We start from the raw sequence: 17,867 nt of genomic DNA on the forward strand, positions 1-17,867 counted from the left end.
CAACACATGGTGCTGAGACAATTAGATATCTGTAAGTGAAAATGAGCTCATTGATCCATATACAAAAATTAACTTATAATGAATTATAAACTTAATGTAAAAACCTAAATATAAAGCTTCTAGAAGAAACACAGGAAAAAGTGTTTGTAACTGTAGGCTAGGCAGATATTTCTAAGTATAACACCAAATGGAAGGTCCAAAAAAGAACAAATTGGTAAGTTGGTCTTCATCAAAATTAAAAATTTCTGTTTTTGAAAGACATTAAGAGAATTAGAAGCTAGACTAGAAAATGTTTGCAAATCATATATCTGATGTGTTTAAAATATATAAAGAACTCTCAGCCGTGCGCGGTGGCTCACGCCTGTAATCCCAGCACTTTAGGAGGCCGAGGCGGGCGGATCGCGTGGTCAGGAGATCGAGACCATCCTGGCTAATATGGTGAAACCCCGTCTCTACTAAAAATACAAAAAAAATTAGCTGGGCGTGGTGGCGGGCGCCTGTAATCCCAGCTATTTGGGAGACTGAGGCAGGAGAATGGCGTGAACCCAGGAGTCGGAGCTTGCAGTGAGCCTAGATCGCTGCCACTGCACTCCAGCCTGGGTGACAAAGCGAGACTCCGTCTCAAAAAAAAAAAAAAAAAAAAAAAATATATATATATATATAAAGAACTCTCAAAGCTCAGTAATAAAACTCAAAATGGACGTTTTATGTATACACACGTTCTAGATTTTTCAAGGATAACACTTTTACTCCCATCAAAGCTTTATATAAATTTATTTCATGTGTAAAAAGTTTTCAAAATATATTTACTTAGCTCTTAGAGAATTGAACTTCTGTCAATTGCTTGTCTTTTTTTGCCTAGAAATCAGGTAATTCTTGCTTCCAACTTCACTTTCTTTGCAACACTTTTTTTTTTATTATTATACTTGAAGTTTTAGGGTACATGTGCACAATGTGCAGGTTTGTTACATATGTATACATGTGCCATGTTGGTTTGCTGCACCCATTAACTCGTCATTTGCATTTGGTATTTCTCCTAATGCTATCCCTCCCCCGTCCCCCCCACCCCATGACAGGCCCCAGTGTGTGATGTTCCCTGCTCTGTGTCCAAGTGTTCTCATTGTTCAGTTCTCACCTATGAGTGAGAACATGCGGTGTTTGGTTTTCTGTCCTTGCGATAGTTTGCTGAGAATGATAGTTTCCAGCTTCATCCATGTCCCTACAAAGGACATGTACTCATCCATTTTTATGGCTGCATAGTATTCCATGGTGTATATGTGACATATTTTCTTAATCCAGTCTATCATTGATGGACATTTGCGTTGGTTCCAAGTCTTTGCTGTTGTGAGTCATGCCTCAATAAAGATATGTGTGCATGTGTTTTTATAGTAGCATGATTTATAATCCTCTGGGTATATACCCAGTAATGGGATTGTTGGGTCAAATGGTATTTCTAGTTCTAGATTCTTGAGGAATTGCCACACTGTCTTCCACAGTAGTTGAACTAGTTTACACTCCCACCAACAGTGTAAAAGCATTCCTATTTCCCCACATTCTCCAGCACCTGTTGTTTCCTGACTTTTTAATGATTGCCATTCTAACTGGTGTGAGATGATATCTCATTCTGGTTTTGATTTTTGCAACACTTTTTGCTCAACCACATTGCTTCAGTCAGCTTGATGGTGTATGTTGACAAAACAATTCACCGCAGTTCTGCCACTTTACTTCTTTTTGCCCCAGGGATTTTCTAATGCTGTAAGACCAAGGATGCTTGTGGGAGCCACAAGGCATACATACATATCTACACCTGTAAGTGTGAGAGACTGAATCCCCATTAGGGCAATTCAGCCAGTGGCATGGAAGCCAGAAAAAAATGTTCTTGCATTCTGGTTCTTGTACAGGAATTCTGAGGAACTTTTTCTACAGCTTCTTACAGAGCTACCATTGACTACTATAACCAGCTTGAAAGCACATCCTTATTTTGGCATTCCCTACTGTGTTTCACTCTTTCCAGTCCCCACTCTTCGTTCCCTGAGTTCACTTCCAATAAATCTTCCCCATACATGTCCTTGTCTCTGGCTTTGCTTTCTGGGGAAATCTCAAGCTTGGGCCAATTGTCATTGTTATATGCTACAGATGAAGGTATGTAGGACAAGGGTCCAAATATACCAGTCATACTTATGGCCCAGAAATTTACCTTCTTAAAGAAAATTCTGATGTTTGCTTTTTGATTATTTGACTTATTTTTCAAGATTGAACAAAACCTATGCAATTATATATGACCTCCTAAGCAGTGTAACTTGGCAGGCCTTCTTTAAAATCAATTTATAAATCAAAGGCTGTGCTAGGCTTCTCTCAAATTATTTCCTTACCCCTAGAAAATTGTAATCTTCTTCACAGTTGCTGTCGGCTTCTTTTGACTTGTCAATATTTGAAAAATTTTCTGTGACTTCTGTATAACTACAGTGGGTAATAGGCACTGACTTCTTAGCTGCACTTGTACCTAGTTTGTAGAATGTAAGAAAAGTGTTTCTCAATATTTCAGTGATAGGTACTAATATGTTTTTTAAAATGTTTACACCTAAGTGTACAAGTAATTCAGCAGTGGAAAATAACACTGTACAAGCCAAACTACTGATTCCTTGACTAAAATTACATTCCCTAGTCATGGAACTAACAAAATTTTTGTTTATTTCCTTATTCATTGACTTGTGCTTCTTAAACAATAATTTAAAAATGAGATACATTTTAAGGCTTTAGAATAATGATACCCAGTTTTCGAGTGGTTTTTTTCATTTATTAAACATGAGCAAGAATAACCAACCCTGTCCTTACCCTGCTTAATTATCGGGGTCTTTGACTCATTCATAACTTCCAGCGTAAAAATTGGCAAGCATTGCCAAAAGCAACTGATGGTGCTTGAGTGTTATAAGACTATTCAGGAAGTAGAATAAGCCATTTAGTTTTTTTGTAAGGTCATGATTTGGTGACCTTTGAATAGAGTAACTTTCTAATGGTTTATGATCTCAAGGTTTAAATGTCAGATATGCTAGTTGGATGGTTTGTTCAGAAATCTTTTCAGTATGTGTGTCCAGAAACTTTCAGGTGCATTAACACAGAGATCCCAAATACATATCTTTTCACAGACGAGCCCATATACGGAACAGTCCAGGTAATTCTGATTTAGGTGCAGAGAATTTCATTAAGTGCCTTAGGAGAACTTAATATTGGATTGATCTCTTAATATCTTTATGCTTGCTCTTTTCAAATGATGTGGAGATGTCTATTTTTTCCTTAAGATTAATTCTTTTTTTTATTCTTCTGACCTTTGATTTTTCACCATAGGAAGATTAGATTCCATATCAGGGAATATTTCCCTGTTAAACTTAGCTTCTGTGCTCCCTCTGCATGTGGTATTATAGAGGTAGTTTTCCAGTTTCTCTTGTTTGGCCTGTGCCTCTTTTTTCTCCTGCAATCCTACCCCACGTTAAAGCAGACCAACAAATAGATTTTTTAAAGTCTGTGGTGGGTTGGTGTGCCTTCAACACGGACCTTTGCTGCAAACCTTTTGTGGAAGGTGAAGTAGAATGTACTTGGCTATTATTTATTCTCACCTTGTTTTATGTTTCCTAACTTTCTCACGATGTTTCCTCCCCTTTTGGGGGACTTTTTAAGGACAAGATGTTGCTGAGAATCGTCTTCTTTTCCTTCTCATACCATGCTAAGGCTTAGCTGAGAGGCTTCTGTATTAACTTGGTTTCTAGGATACTTTTCTTCTCTGTAAGACAGTTTATTGCTTTTGGGGCATGCAGCCTTATGTATGTCTGTTTAAGGGTTGTTTTCTGTTGCTAATTTCTGTTGTCTTTAATTTTTCTCATATATTTTTATTCTTCATTTCCTTATTCTTATTATTGTATGGATGCGCAAAACAGATGGCATTTTCCTTTGATTAGCAGATCTAACAGTTGCAAAGTTCTGGGTGTAATTTTTGGTTCTTCACTGTATTGAAGCTGTACAGTTGTTTTGCTATTCTGGTTAAGAATTTGTGGTTCAAAACCTATTCCAAAACTCAAGAGTTTTTTGACTGTTGCAGTTTTTCTCCTATATTTTAGACAATAATGGTAGATTTATAATGCATTTTTTACTTCTCCTTTAAATACATGGAGATATAAAGTATAATGTAATCCAAATATTTTGATTCTCATATAAAAGGTTTTTGATTCTGATGTGAAAATTATTTTGATCAAAGAGTAAATTGTTATTGTATATTAAATCATATAAATAGACATGATATTTAATGGATATATTCATATTTATTAAAATCTCTTTATAAACAAGAATTGGTAATAAATGAGATTACATTGTAATAATTGGCATCTTGAAAGGGAATCTTGGTACTTTTGAGGGGAAAGCAATACCTACTTCATGGATTTTCAAACAGTTATATTTAGAATTCTTGACTTTTATACCTGGAAGTCACCTTAGAAGTTGTCTCCTGTACCATCCACAATTATAGGTGCAATGTTAAAGCTTAGAGAGGCTGAGTATGTCTTGCTTAAGATCAAATACCTTGTTACCATCAATATGAGAGCTGTGATTTCCTTGCAAACTGGGTACTTTTATCTTTATATCAGAGAAGCCAACATAGTCCTGTACATGGCTAAAATGTTAATTTCATTGAATCAACTTTAATGTATTTTTTTGCTATACTGTGAGCATCAGGAAATGAAAGGATGGGTAACAGATCACTTATTTTTATTTCTACATGTGCTTTTCTAGGATTATAAAAATGTTATAGAAAATATGGAAAGATACAAAGAAGAGAATAAAAAATTATCATTGTCATAAAAGAGGATTTTTAAAATATAACCACACTAACTAGGGATTAGTGAAAGATTAGAATAAAATCATTGAAGCAGAGTGAGAACAAAACCACTCTTGATTATTCTGCAATAGATTAAGAGCACGGATAAAGATTCAATAGGACCTACAAAATGCTGACCTCTTCACTGAGGTTTGGTAATAAAAGCAGTAACTAATAAGGGGAGTGCTGTAAGAAAGGAGCCAAACCATGGGATTAAGCTATCTCAGTTAATGATGGAAAAGCTGCTTTGGAGAATTCAGACCTACACCCATATACTTAATTTTTTTTTCACCATCCTGTAACTCTGAAGCTCTGCAATTAGTGAAATAATGTCTAAACTTAAGAGTTTGGATATTTTTATTTGGTCATGTATATACTTTTTAGGGAATTATGTCTTTATTCCTTTTTTTCTATTATCTGTTCATTTTTATTTTAAATATTTTTTAGTAACCTTATATATATTAAGAGTGTCAATCCTTTGTCTAATATGGTACAGATATTTTGCGATTGTTTCATTAGGCTGTGAACTTCTCTAGGACGAGTACTATATGTCTTATAATAATGGTTCCCAATTTTTATACATTTACTCTCTTCTAAGAAGTTAACATTTTATCTTCATTATCTCACTCAGATCTTGTGAGGATTAACACTATTTCCATATTACAAATGCTAAGGGAGGTAAGTAACTTGCTAAAAAGATGCAACTAATGTTAAGTGGTAGAGCTAGGAATGAGACTTACTTGACTTTAGTTTGTGATCTTAATCAGCATACTCTATTGCATCTTCTGTTTTCTTAGTATCACCAGTATCTAGTATTGATTGTAACACTCAGTAGACACATTATTCAGATTTGCTGTATTGAATTGTATTAGGACATCATTCATTTATATAATATTTGTTTACTTAATTTTGTATAACCTGATGTGATGTAAGTGAGGACTTGCATTCTTCAGTGCTTGACTCATGTAGTTTGTTGAATATGGTTACAAATGGACTATTTTAAGTTGAAGATAAAACTGTTTCTTCCATGGGTTAGTTGTATAAAATGCGTTTTATTTCCTACAAATTTATTGTATACCCCTCAAAAATTCCAAAATTTATCACAGGAATAAAATACAGTATTATTTTAAACATTAACAACAAAAGTCAAAGTTATGATGAAAATGTTCTTAAGGATGCCTTTCTTTTTGTGAATTGTATGGAAGTATGACTCTGGTAATATTTGGACTGAAACAAGCATGGCTATTCTTCATTCTTCCACTAGTGGTTTTTAACCTTATCTGCACATTAGAATCACTTGAGAAACTTTTAAAAGTACCAGTATAAAGGCTGTATTGAACTAATATCAATTAAAAAGGAATGGGTGGAATAAAATTTGTGTATTAACGTTTAAGTTCCTTAGGTGATTCCAGTATGATTTTCATTGTGGAGAAAGTTACAGTTACTGATAATATTTCTGTGGTTTCTTACCTATATCCATAGTTGAAGGAAATGCTAAATTTTACTTAGAAGTTAAGATGTTGCCATTGCTTTTGGTGTTTTAGACATGAAGTCCTTGCCCACGCCTATGTCCTGAATGGTATTGCCTAGGTTTTCTTGTAGGATTTTAATGGTTTTAGGTCTAACATTTAAGTCTTTAATCCATCTTGAATGAATTTTTGTATAAGGTGTAAGGAAGGGATCCAGTTTCAGCTTTCTACATATGGCTAGCCAGTTTTCCCAGCACCATTTATTAAATAGGGAATCCTTTCCCCATTTCTTGTTTTTGTCAGGTTTGTCAAAGATCAGATAGTTGTAGATATGTGGCATCATTTCTGAGGGCTCTGTTCTGTTCCATTGATCTATGTCTCTGTTGTGGTACCACTACCAACAAAAGCCAAAATTGACAAATGGGATCTAATTAAACTAAAGAGCTTCTGCACAGCAAAGGAAACTACCATCAGAGTGAACAGGCAACCTACAGAGTGGGAGAAAATTTTTGCAACCTACTCATCCGACAAAGGGCTAATATCCAGAATCTACAATGAACTCAAACAAATTTACAAGAAAAAAACAACCCCATCAAAAAGTGGGTGAAGGCCATGAACAGACACTTCTCAAAAGAAGACATCTATGCAGCCAAAAAACACATGAAAAAATGCTCCTCATCACTGGCCATCAGAGAAATGCAAATCAAAACCACAATGAGATACCATCTCACACCAGTTAGAATGGCCATCATTAAAAAGTCAGGAAACAACAGGTGCTGGAGAGGATGTGGAGAAATAGGAACACTTTTACACTGTTGGTGGGACTGTAAACTAGTTCAACCATTGTGGAAGTCAGTGTGGCGATTCCTCAGGGATCTAGAACTAGAAATACCATTTGACCCAGCCATCCCATTACTGGGTATATACCCAAAGGACTATAAATCATGCTGCTATAAAGACACATGCACACGTATGTTTATTGCGGCACTATTCACAATAGCAAAGAGTTGGAACCAACCCAAATGTCCAACAACGATAGACTGGATTAAGAAAATGTGGCACATATACACCATGGAATACTATGCAGCCATAAAAAAGGATGAGTTCATGTCCTTTGTAGGGACATGGATGAAACTGGAAACCATCATTCTCAGTAAACTATCCCAAGGACAAAAAGCCAAACACCGCATGTTCTCACTCATAGGTGGGAATTGAACAATGAGAACTCATGGACACAGGAAGGGGAACATCACACTCCAGGGACTGTTGTGGGGTGGGGGGAGGGGGGAGGGACAGCATTAGGAGATATACCTAATGCTAAATGACGAGTTAATGGGTGCAGCAAAACAACATGGCACATGGATACATATGTAACAAACCTGCACATTGTGCACATGTACCCTAAAACCTAAAGTATAATAATAAAAAAATAAAAAGTTAAGATGTATTTTTTTTAACCTATTTAAGATTCTCTGATTCAGAATGCTTATCATAGACATTTCAAAGATTGTAATTTGTCTTATATAGTGAGCTTTTTTTCTGAGAAGACATATTTGTGTGTTTTAGAGAGGGTTTTAAATATTTAAATATATAGATTTGAAGATTAATTTTAAAAGGCTAGTTATTAAATATTTTTTTAAATGAAGCAAATTAGTCTATAACCTAATCCAGAAATAATAATTGGGTCAGCTTTCTCAGTTATAACAAATAACTCGTATGTAATTTATATCATTTATTTAATATTTTTGAGATTCATTCCCCCCTCCAATGTTTTATTACAAATTTTCTGACATACAAGAAACATTGAAAAAGTTTATGGTTAATACCCATATATCCACCATCTAAATTTGATAGTTAATCTTTCCTATATTTGCTTTATCATATATTTTTCCATTTATTCATCCTTTCTTCCACCCATAAATCCAGCCATTTTTAGTTCTGTACAAAGTAACTTGCAGGTATCTGAGTACTTTCTTCAAAATATGTCATCAGCATGCATACATTTTAACTAGAGTTCAGTTCTTTGTAAAATTTGGAAACAGTAAAGTGCATAAATCTTAAGTGTTTCGTAAGTTCCAGTAAATGGATACACCAGTGCAATCCACAGTTAAGATGCAGAACATTATTATCATCACAGGGTTTTGTCCCATCCTAGTAAATCCCCATTATTTTGATTGTTTTCCACCAAAGCTTAGTTATGTCTATTCCAGATACTATAAACAGAGGCATACAGTATGTACTCTTTCCTACATAGGCTTATTTTACCCATCCATTTCCTGAAATTTATCCATGTTGTAACATGGATCAATAATTCATTCCTTTGTATTCCTGACTAGTAGTCCATTGCATGAATATACTGAGGTTTGTTTATCCTTTTGCCTGTTGATGAACATCTGGACTGTTACCAGTTTTTGGTGCTTATGAATGTAGCTGCTATGAGCATTCTGGTAACAGTATTTTTATGGATATATCTTTTCACTTTTTTTGGAGTAGAATTGCCAGGTTAAGGTAGGAATATATTTAGTTCTTAAAGAAATTGTCAAATCTTTTCAAAACAGTTGTGCCATTTACATGCCCACTGACAGTATATGAGAGTTCAGTTGCTTTACATCCTTATTAAAATTTATTATTTTAATGTTATCTCATTAATATTAGTACTCTCACTTTTTTTCTGAAAAGTTTCGATTTCTTTTTTGATTACTTTGCACATTACAAATGGGCACACACACACACACAAAGCCTTTAAACAATGGCACAGTAGCTCTGCTGAGATGTGAGACTGCTTATGTTAAAAAATGAGAAGGTGGCTATTTTTATTGTAGTGTATTTTATTTTTTAATTATACTTTAAGTTCTGGGATACATGTGCAGAACGTGCAGGTTTGTTACATAGGTATACACGTGCCATGGTGGTTTGCTGCACCCATCAACCCATCATCTACATTAGGTATTTCTCCTAATACAATCCCTCCCCTAGTCCCACACCCCCGACAGGCCCTGGTGTGTGATGTTTCCCTCCCTGTGTACATGTGTTCTCATTGTTCAACTCCAACTTATGAGTGAGAACATGTGGTGTTTGGTTTTCTGTTCACTGAGAATGGTGGTTTCTAGCTTCATCCATGTCTCTGCAGCGGACATGAACTCGTCCTTTTTTATGGCTGCATAGTATTCCATGGTATATATGTGCCACATTTTCTTTTCCAGTCTATCATTGATGGGCATTTAGGTTGGTTTCAAGTCACTATTGTGACTAGTGCTGGAATAAACATATGTGTGCATGTCTTTATAGTAGCATGATTTATAATCCTTTGGGTATATACCCCATAATGGGATTGCTGGATCAAACAGTATTTCTGCTTCTAGATCCTTGAGGAATTGCCACACTGTCTGCCACAATGGTTGTACTAATTTACACTTCCACCAACAGTGTCAAAGCATTCCTATTTCTGCAGATCCTCTTCAGCATCTGTTGTTTCCTGACTTTTCAATGATCGCCATTCTAACTGGCATGTGATAGTTTCTCATTATGGTTTTGATTTGCATTTTTCTAATGACCAGTGATGATGAGCTTTTTTTCGTGTGTTTGTTGGCTGCATAAATGTGTTCTTTTGAGAAGTGTCTGTTCACATCCTTCGCCTACTTTTAGATAGGGTTGCTTTTTTCTTGTAAATTTAAGTTCCTTGTAGATTCTGGGTATTAGCCCTTTGTCAGATGGATAGATTGCAGAAATATTCTCCCATTATGTAGATTGCCTGTTCACTCTAATGATAGTTTCTTTTGCTGTGCAGAAGCTCTTTAGTTTAATTAGATCCCATTTGTCAGTTTTTGTTGCCATTGCTTTTGGTGTTTTAGTCATGAAGTCTTTGCCCATGCCAATGTACTGAATGGTTTTGCCTGGGTTTTCTTCTAGGGTTTTTATGGTTTTAGGTCTTATGTTTAAGTCTTTAATCCATATTGTGTTAATTTTTGTATAAGGTGTAAGGAAGGGGTCCAGTTTCACTTTTCTGCATATGGCTAGCCAATTTTCCCAACACCGTTTAATAAATAGGGAATCCTTTCCCCGTTGCTTGTTTTTGTCAGGTTTGTCAAAGATCAGATGGTTGTAGATGTGTGGTGTTATTTCTGAGGCCTCTGTTCTGTTCCATTGGTCTATATCTCTGTTTTGGTACCAGTACCATGCTGTTTTGGTTAGTGTGGCCTTGTAGTATAGTTTGAAGTCAGGTAGCATGATGCTTCCAGCTTTGTTCTTTTTGCTTAGGATTGTCTTGGCTATATAGGCTTTTTATTGGTTCCATATGAAATGTAAAGTAGTTTTTTTCGAATTCTGTGAAGAAAGCCAGTGGTAGATTGATGGGGATAGCATTGAATCTGTAAATTACTTTGGGCAGCATGGCCATTTTCACGATATTGATTCTTCCTATCCATGAGTATGGAATGTTTTTTCATTTGTTTGTGTCCTCTCTTATTTCCTTGAGCAGTGGTTTGTAGTTCTCCTTGAAGAGGTCCTTCGCATCCCTGGTAAATTGTATTCCTAGGTATTTTATTCTCTATGTAGAAATTGTGAATGGGAGTTCACTCATGTTTTGGCTCTCTGTTTGTCTATTAATGTGTATAGGAATGCTTGTGATTTTTGCACACTGATTTTGTATCCTGAGACCTTGCTGATGTTGCTTATCAGCTTAAGGAGATTTTGAGCTGAGACGATGGGGTTTTCTAAATATACAGTCATGTCATCTGCAAACAGAGACAATTTGACTTCCTCTCTTCCTATTTGAATACCTTTTATTTCTTTCTCTTGCCTGATCGCCCTGGCTAGAACTTCCAATACTGTGTTGAATAGGAGTGGTGAGAGAGAGCATCCTTGTCTTGTGCTGGTTTGCAAAGGGAATGCTTCCAGCTTTTGCCCATTCAGTATGATATTGACTGTGGGTTTATCATAAATAGCTGTTACTATTTTGAGATACGTTCCATCAACACCTTATATATTGAGAGTTTTTATCATGAAGGGGTGTTGAATTTTATTGAAGGCCTTTTCTGCATCTATTGAGATAATCATGTGGTTTTTGTCTTTGGTTCTGTTTGTGTGATGGGTTACGTTTATTGATTTGCTTATGTTGAACCAGCCTTGAATCCCAGGGATGAAGCCAACTTGATCGTGGTAGATAAGCTTTTTGATGTGCTGCTAGATTAGGTTTGCCATTATTTTATTGAGGATTTTCGCATTGATGTTCAGGGAGCCAGAAATTTTCTTTTTTTGTTGTGCCTCCTCCAGGTTTTGGTGTCAGGATGATGCAGTCCTCATAAAATGAGTTAGGGAGAAGTCCTTTTTCTGTTTGAAATAGTTTCAGAAGGAATGGTATCAGCTCCTCTTTGTACCTCTGGTAGAATTTGGCTGTGAATCTGTCTGGTCCTGGGCTTTTTTTGGTTAGTAGGCTATTAAATACTGCCTCAATTTCAGAAATTGTTATCGATCTATTTAGGGATTTGACTTCTTCCTGATTTAGTCTTGGGAGGGTGTACGTGTCCAGGAATTTATCCATTTCTTCTAGATTTTCTAGTTTGTTTGTGTAGAGGTGTTTATAGTATTCTGTGATAGTAGTTTGTATTTCTGTAGGATCAGTGGCGATATCCCCTTTATCATTTTTTTATTGTGTCTATTTGATTCTTCTCTCTTTTCTTCTTCATTAGTCTGGCTAGCAGTCTATTTTGTTAATCTTTTCAAAAAACCAACTCCTGGATTCATTGATTTTTTTTGAAGGGTTTTTCGTGTCTCTATCTCTTTCAGTTCTGCTCTGATCTTAGTTACTTCTTGTCTTCTGCTAGCTTTTGAATTGGTTTGCTCTTGCTTCTCTAGTTCTTTTAATTGTGATGTTAGGGTGTCAATTTTAGTTCTTTTCTGCTTTCTCCTGTGGGCATTTTGTTATAAATTTCCCTTTAAACACTGCTTTGGCTGTGTCCCAGAGATTCTGGTACATTGTGTCTTTGTTCTCAGTAACTTAAGTTTCAAAGAATTTATTTATTTCTGCCTTAATTTTGTTATTTACCCAGTAGTCATTCAGGAGAAGGTTGTTGAGTTTCTATGTAGTTGTGCGGTTTTAAGTGAGTTTCTTAATCCTGAGTTCTAATTTGATTGCACTGTAGTTTGAGAGATTTTATTGAATTCCATTCTTTTGCATTTGCTGAAGAGAGTTTTACGTCAAATTTTGTGATCAGTTACATATGTAACAAACCTGCACATTGTGCACATGTACCCTAAAACCCTAAAGTATAATAAAAAAAAAAAAAAAAAAAATTTTGTGATCAGTTTTAAAATAAGTGCGATGTGGTGCTGAGAGGAATGTATATTTTGTTGATTTGGGGTGGAGAGTTGTGTAGATGTCTGTTAGATCTGCTTGATCCAGAGCTGAGTTCAACTCATGAATATCCTTGTTAATTTTCTGTCTCGTTGATCTGTCTAATATTGACAGTGGGGGTGTTAAAGTCTCCCACTATTACTGTGTGGGAATGTTAAGTCTCTTCGTAGGTCTCTAAGAACTTGCTTTATGAATCTGGGTGCTCCTGTATTGGATGCATATGCATTTAGGATCGTTAGCTCTCCTTGTTGCATTGATCCCTTTACCATTATGTAATGCCCTTCTTTGTCTCTTTTGATCTTTGTTGGTGTAAAGTCTGTTTTATCAGATACTAGTATTGCAAACCATTTTTTTTTTTTTTTTTTTTTTGCTTTCCATTTGTTTGGTAAATACTCCTCCATCCCTTTATTTTGAACCTGTGTGTTTCTTTGCATGTGAGATGGATCTCCTGAATACAGCATAGCAGTGGGTCTTCATTGTTTATCCAATTTGCTAGTCTGTGTCTTTTAATTGGGGGATTTAGCTCATTTACATTTATGTGTAAATTTGATCCTGTCATTATGATGCTAGCTGATTATTTTGTCTGTTAGTTGATGCAGTTTCTTCATAGTGTCGATGGTCTTTACGTTTTCGTGTGTTTTTGCAGTGGGTGGTACTGGTTTTTCCTTTGCATATTTTGCGCGTCCTTCAGGAGCTCTTGTAAGGCAGGGCTGGTGGTGACAAAATCTGTCAGGATTTGCTTGTCTGTAAAGGATTTTATTTCTCCTTCACTCCTGAAGGTTAGTTTGGCTGGATATGAAATTCTGGGTTGAAAATTCTTTTCTTTAAGAATGTTAAATATTGGCCCCCACTCTCTTCTGGCTTGTAGGGTTTCTGCAGAGAGATCTGCTGTTAGTCTGATGGGCTTCCCTTGGTGGGTAACCCAACCTTTCTCTCTGGCTGCCCTTAACATTTTTTCCTTCATTTCAACCTTGATGAATCTGACCATTATGTGTCTTATGGTTGCTGTTCTGGAGGAGTATCTTTGTGGTGTTCTCTGTATTTCCTGAATTGGAATGTTGGGGAAGCTCTCCTGGGTAACATCCTGAAGAGTGTTTTTCAACTTGGTTCCACTCTCCCCATCACTTTTAGGCACACCAATCAAACATAGGTTTGGTCTTTTCACATAGTCCCATATTTCTTGGAGGCTTTGTTCATTCCTTCTCATTCTTTTTTCTCTAATCTCGTCTTCACACTCTGTTTCATTAAGTTGATCTTAAATCTCTGATATCCTTTCTTCTGCTTGATTGATTTGGCAATTGATACTTGTGTATGCTTCACGAAGTTCTTGTGCTGTGTTTTTCAGCTCCATCAGGTCATTTATGTTCTTCTCTAACCTGGTTATTTTAGTTAGCAATTCCTCTAACTTTTTTCAAGGTTCTTAGCTTCCTTGCATTGGGTTAGAACATGCTCCTTTAGCTCAGAGGAGTTTGTTATTACCTACTTTCTGAAGCCTACTTCTGTCAGTTCGTCAAAGTCATTCTCTGTCCAGTTTTGTTCCCTTGCTGGCGAGGAGTTGTGATCCGTTGGAGAAGAGGCGTTCTGGTTTTTGGAATTTTCCTCCTTTTTGTGCCGGTTTTTCCTCATCTTCGTGGATTTATCTACGTTTGGTCTTTGATATTGTTGACCTTCATATGGAGTTTTGGTGTGGATGTCCTTTTTGTTGATGTTGATGCTATTGCTTTCTGTTTGTTAGTTTTCTAATAGACCCCTCTGCTGCAGGTCTGCTGGAGTTTGCTGGAGGTCCACTCCAGACCTTGTTTGCCTGGGTATCACCAGTGGAGGCTGCAGAACAGTGAAGATTGCTGCCTGTTCCTTTCTCTGGAAGCTTCGTCCCAGAGGGGCATCCTCCAGATGCCAGCCGGAGCTCTCCTGTATGAGTTGTCTTTTGACCCCTGCTTGAGGAGACAGTCTGTCCCTTAGCAGAGCTCGAGTGCTGTGCTGGGAGATCCGCTGCTCTTTTCAGAGCCAGCAGGCAGGAACATTTAAGTCTACTGAAGCTGTGCCCACAGCCGCCCCTTTCCCCAGGTGCTCTGTCCCAGGGAGATGGGAGTTTTATCTATAAGCCCCTGACTTTGGCTGCTGCCATTCTTTCAGAGGTGCCCTGCCCAGAGAGGAGGAATCTGGTGAGGCAGTCTGGCTACAGAGGCTTTGCTGAGCTGCGGTGAGCTCTGCCCAGTTCAAGCTTCCTGGTGGCATTGTTTACACTGTGAGGGGTAAACCATGTGCTCAAGCCTCAGTAATGGTGGATGTTCCTTCCCCCACCAAGCTTGGGTGTCCCAGGTCTACTTCAGACTGCTGTGTTGGCAGCGAGAATTTCAAGCCAGTGGATCTTAGCTTGCTGGGCTTCTTGGGGTGGGATCTACTGAGATAGACCACTTGGCGCCCTGGCATCAGCCCCCTTTCTAGGGGAGTGAATAGTTTTATCTTGCTGGTGTTCCAGGCGCCACTGGGGTATTAAAAAAAAAACTCCTGTAGCTAGCTCAATGTCTGCCCAAACGACCACCCAGTTTTGTGCTTGAAACCCAGGGCCCTGGTGGCACAGGCACCGGAGGGAATCTCCTGATCTGCGGGTTGTGAAGACCATGGGAAAAGCGTATCTGGGCCAGAGTGCACCATTCCTCATGGCACAGTCCCTCATGGCTTCCCTTGGCTAGGGGAGGGAGCTCCCCAACCCCTTGCGCTTCCTGAGTGAGGCAATACCCCACGCTGCTTTGGCTCGCCCTCCGTGGGCTGTACCCACTGTCTAACCAGTCCCAGTGAGATGAGCCGGGTACCTTGGTTGGAAATGCAGAAATCACCTGCCTTCTGCCTTGATCTTGCTGGGAGCTGCAGACCGCAGCTGTTCCTATTCGGCCATCTTGCCAGCCACCAAGAATGTCAGCTATTTTTATTTTTAAAAATATTTTTTAGAGAACTCATCTCTCTGCATAATACTTACTGAACTTTGATTTTAATTTTGGCCATATTATTCCTTGGCATTTCTGGTGCTGTATATAAAGTATTTAATTCCATTGGTAATATTTAGAAATAATGTATTTTTTTCAATTTGGGGAAAAAATTCAAAATAAGGGTTTTTAGTGATTTAATGGACAAAATAAGCAGTTGGAGAAAAATCTATTAATCGCATAGCTTACTGATATAATAGTTTTGATGTCTACCCCCTAAGTTCATTGAAATTGCTAAGAGATGTGTTTCTGTGTCCAACTTGTCACATTTTTGGTCTTTCTTTTCCCCATCTGGAATGTAAAAATAATGTTTAATGTATCTACCTCAAATGGCTAGCTAGTAAAATCATATAATGGCTTTTAGGGTTTAAAATTCACTTTTTCTGTAATTACCAAGTAACTTCTAGTTCCAGGGATGTTTTATTTTTGGCTATTTTCTTGTTAAAAATACATTTTTCTGTTCAAAATGCAATTAGGATTTTATTTGCAGTTGTGCATAAGAGAAATGGACAATGCCATTGGAAAAAACTTCAAATAAAAGATGCCACTGTGAAAATATTTTATAACTCTTTTTTTGGCAGGGGAGTTAAACTTGTCTTTGGTGTACAAAGGAATAGGTGATTACGGATTTTAAATACACATGTAGAAACAGACAGAGAAAGGAGAGACAGAGATACACTATTGTACTGATTTTAAAACTAGCTTCTTGGGAGTTTAATTTTCTGATTTCTGGATTCTGTCATCTAAACTTATAGGTGAGTAAAGTATACCAGAAAAGAACAGACATTATACCGTCAATATCCTCAAAGGTTATTTTTCAGATATTAGGCTCTAATTCCTACTTCACACCTTTTTTTTTCTTTTTGAGACGGAGTCTAGCTCTGTCACCAGGCTGAAATGCAGTGGCGCGATCTCGGCCCACTGCAACCTCTGCCTCCTGGGTTCAAGTGATTCTCCTGCCTCTGTCTCCCAAGTAGCTGGGACTATAGGTGCGTGCCACCACGCCCAGCTAATTTTTGTATTTTTAGAAGAGACAAGGTTTCACCTTATTGGCCAGGATGGTCTCTATCTCTTGACCTCGTGATCTGCCCACCTCAGCCTCCCAGAGTGCTGGGATTACAGGCATGAGCCACTGCACCTGGCCCACTTTTTAAAAAAATATGTGAAGGTTAGAAGAGTTGAATCCAGCTCAGTGGAACTGAGCCATGAATTCATCCATGTGTAAACCTTGACTGAAGTGACAAAATGGGATGGGTTTTCCTTAAGTATTAGGTATAAAATACATGTTTAAGGAAGTGGCTAGTTTCTTTTCATCTTAGGGTGTATCATATTCTTAAATTATTGGTGTGGCCAGTTATTTCAGATTGAAAACATTTGTAGTATCTGACTTTACATTTTGCTTACTTGAAACAATAAACCCTTAATTCTTATTAAACTGTTTTGATTTTGTATCAAAAGTATTTAGTAAGCAGTTGTATCTTTTAAGCATACCACATTGTTTTATGAGAAACTCCTTTGTTTAAAAATTGATTTTTAAAGTCAGTGATGGCATTACTTATTATTTAGTGAAACTACATTTAAGCTAATTCCTATAAAGGATTAATATATGAAATGCTGAATTCAGAATTGGCTAAAAGTTAAATGTGGAAAAACATCGTTTGTACCTTGTTTTAATTCTTTAAAAATGTGTAAAACCTTTTCATACTCTGCCTAATTAGGTCTCCAAAGTTTTTAATAATATTTAAAGGTAATCTCACTAAATTACAAATAGCACTGCATTTAACTTGATTGCTGCAGCAAACATGAAATTAAGATTTTCATACTAAAATCGTATAGACATTTTGTATAGGTCCAATGTTAGCTATATCATATACATTAATATTTATTAAAGTTGTGTGTACATACACCTTGTAGTACTCATTACTATTGCATACATGTAGTATATCAAGCATTATAAAAAATAATTACGATTTTTAAAAAAACCATTCCTTCTCAGGTGTATAGTCTACTGTCAGTAAGAAAGAATCCTGTTAACGCTGTAGGAAGAGATGTGAAGCAGGGAGAGTTGACTGCTGTTTACTGGAGTCTCCTTTGTAGCTAAAATGAAACAGAGCTTAAAATTTCTAAATTGAGTGTATTTTAACTAAAAGATTATCTGCTATTGGTAGAGTACCATATAACTTATTCAACTTTCA

At 36.9% G+C, this 17,867-nt stretch overlaps 1 protein-coding gene across 12 annotated transcripts in view; it reads left to right on the forward strand.

Annotated features, from left to right (window-relative positions):
- FANCL (FA complementation group L) overlaps positions 1 to 17,867 on the forward strand; it is a 78,120-nt gene that overhangs the window by 53,642 nt on the left and 6,611 nt on the right. The window lies entirely within an intron of this gene.

Source organism: Symphalangus syndactylus, chromosome 14, assembly GCF_028878055.3.
Source record: "Symphalangus syndactylus isolate Jambi chromosome 14, NHGRI_mSymSyn1-v2.1_pri, whole genome shotgun sequence".
Classification (NCBI taxonomy): domain Eukaryota; kingdom Metazoa; phylum Chordata; class Mammalia; order Primates; family Hylobatidae; genus Symphalangus; species Symphalangus syndactylus.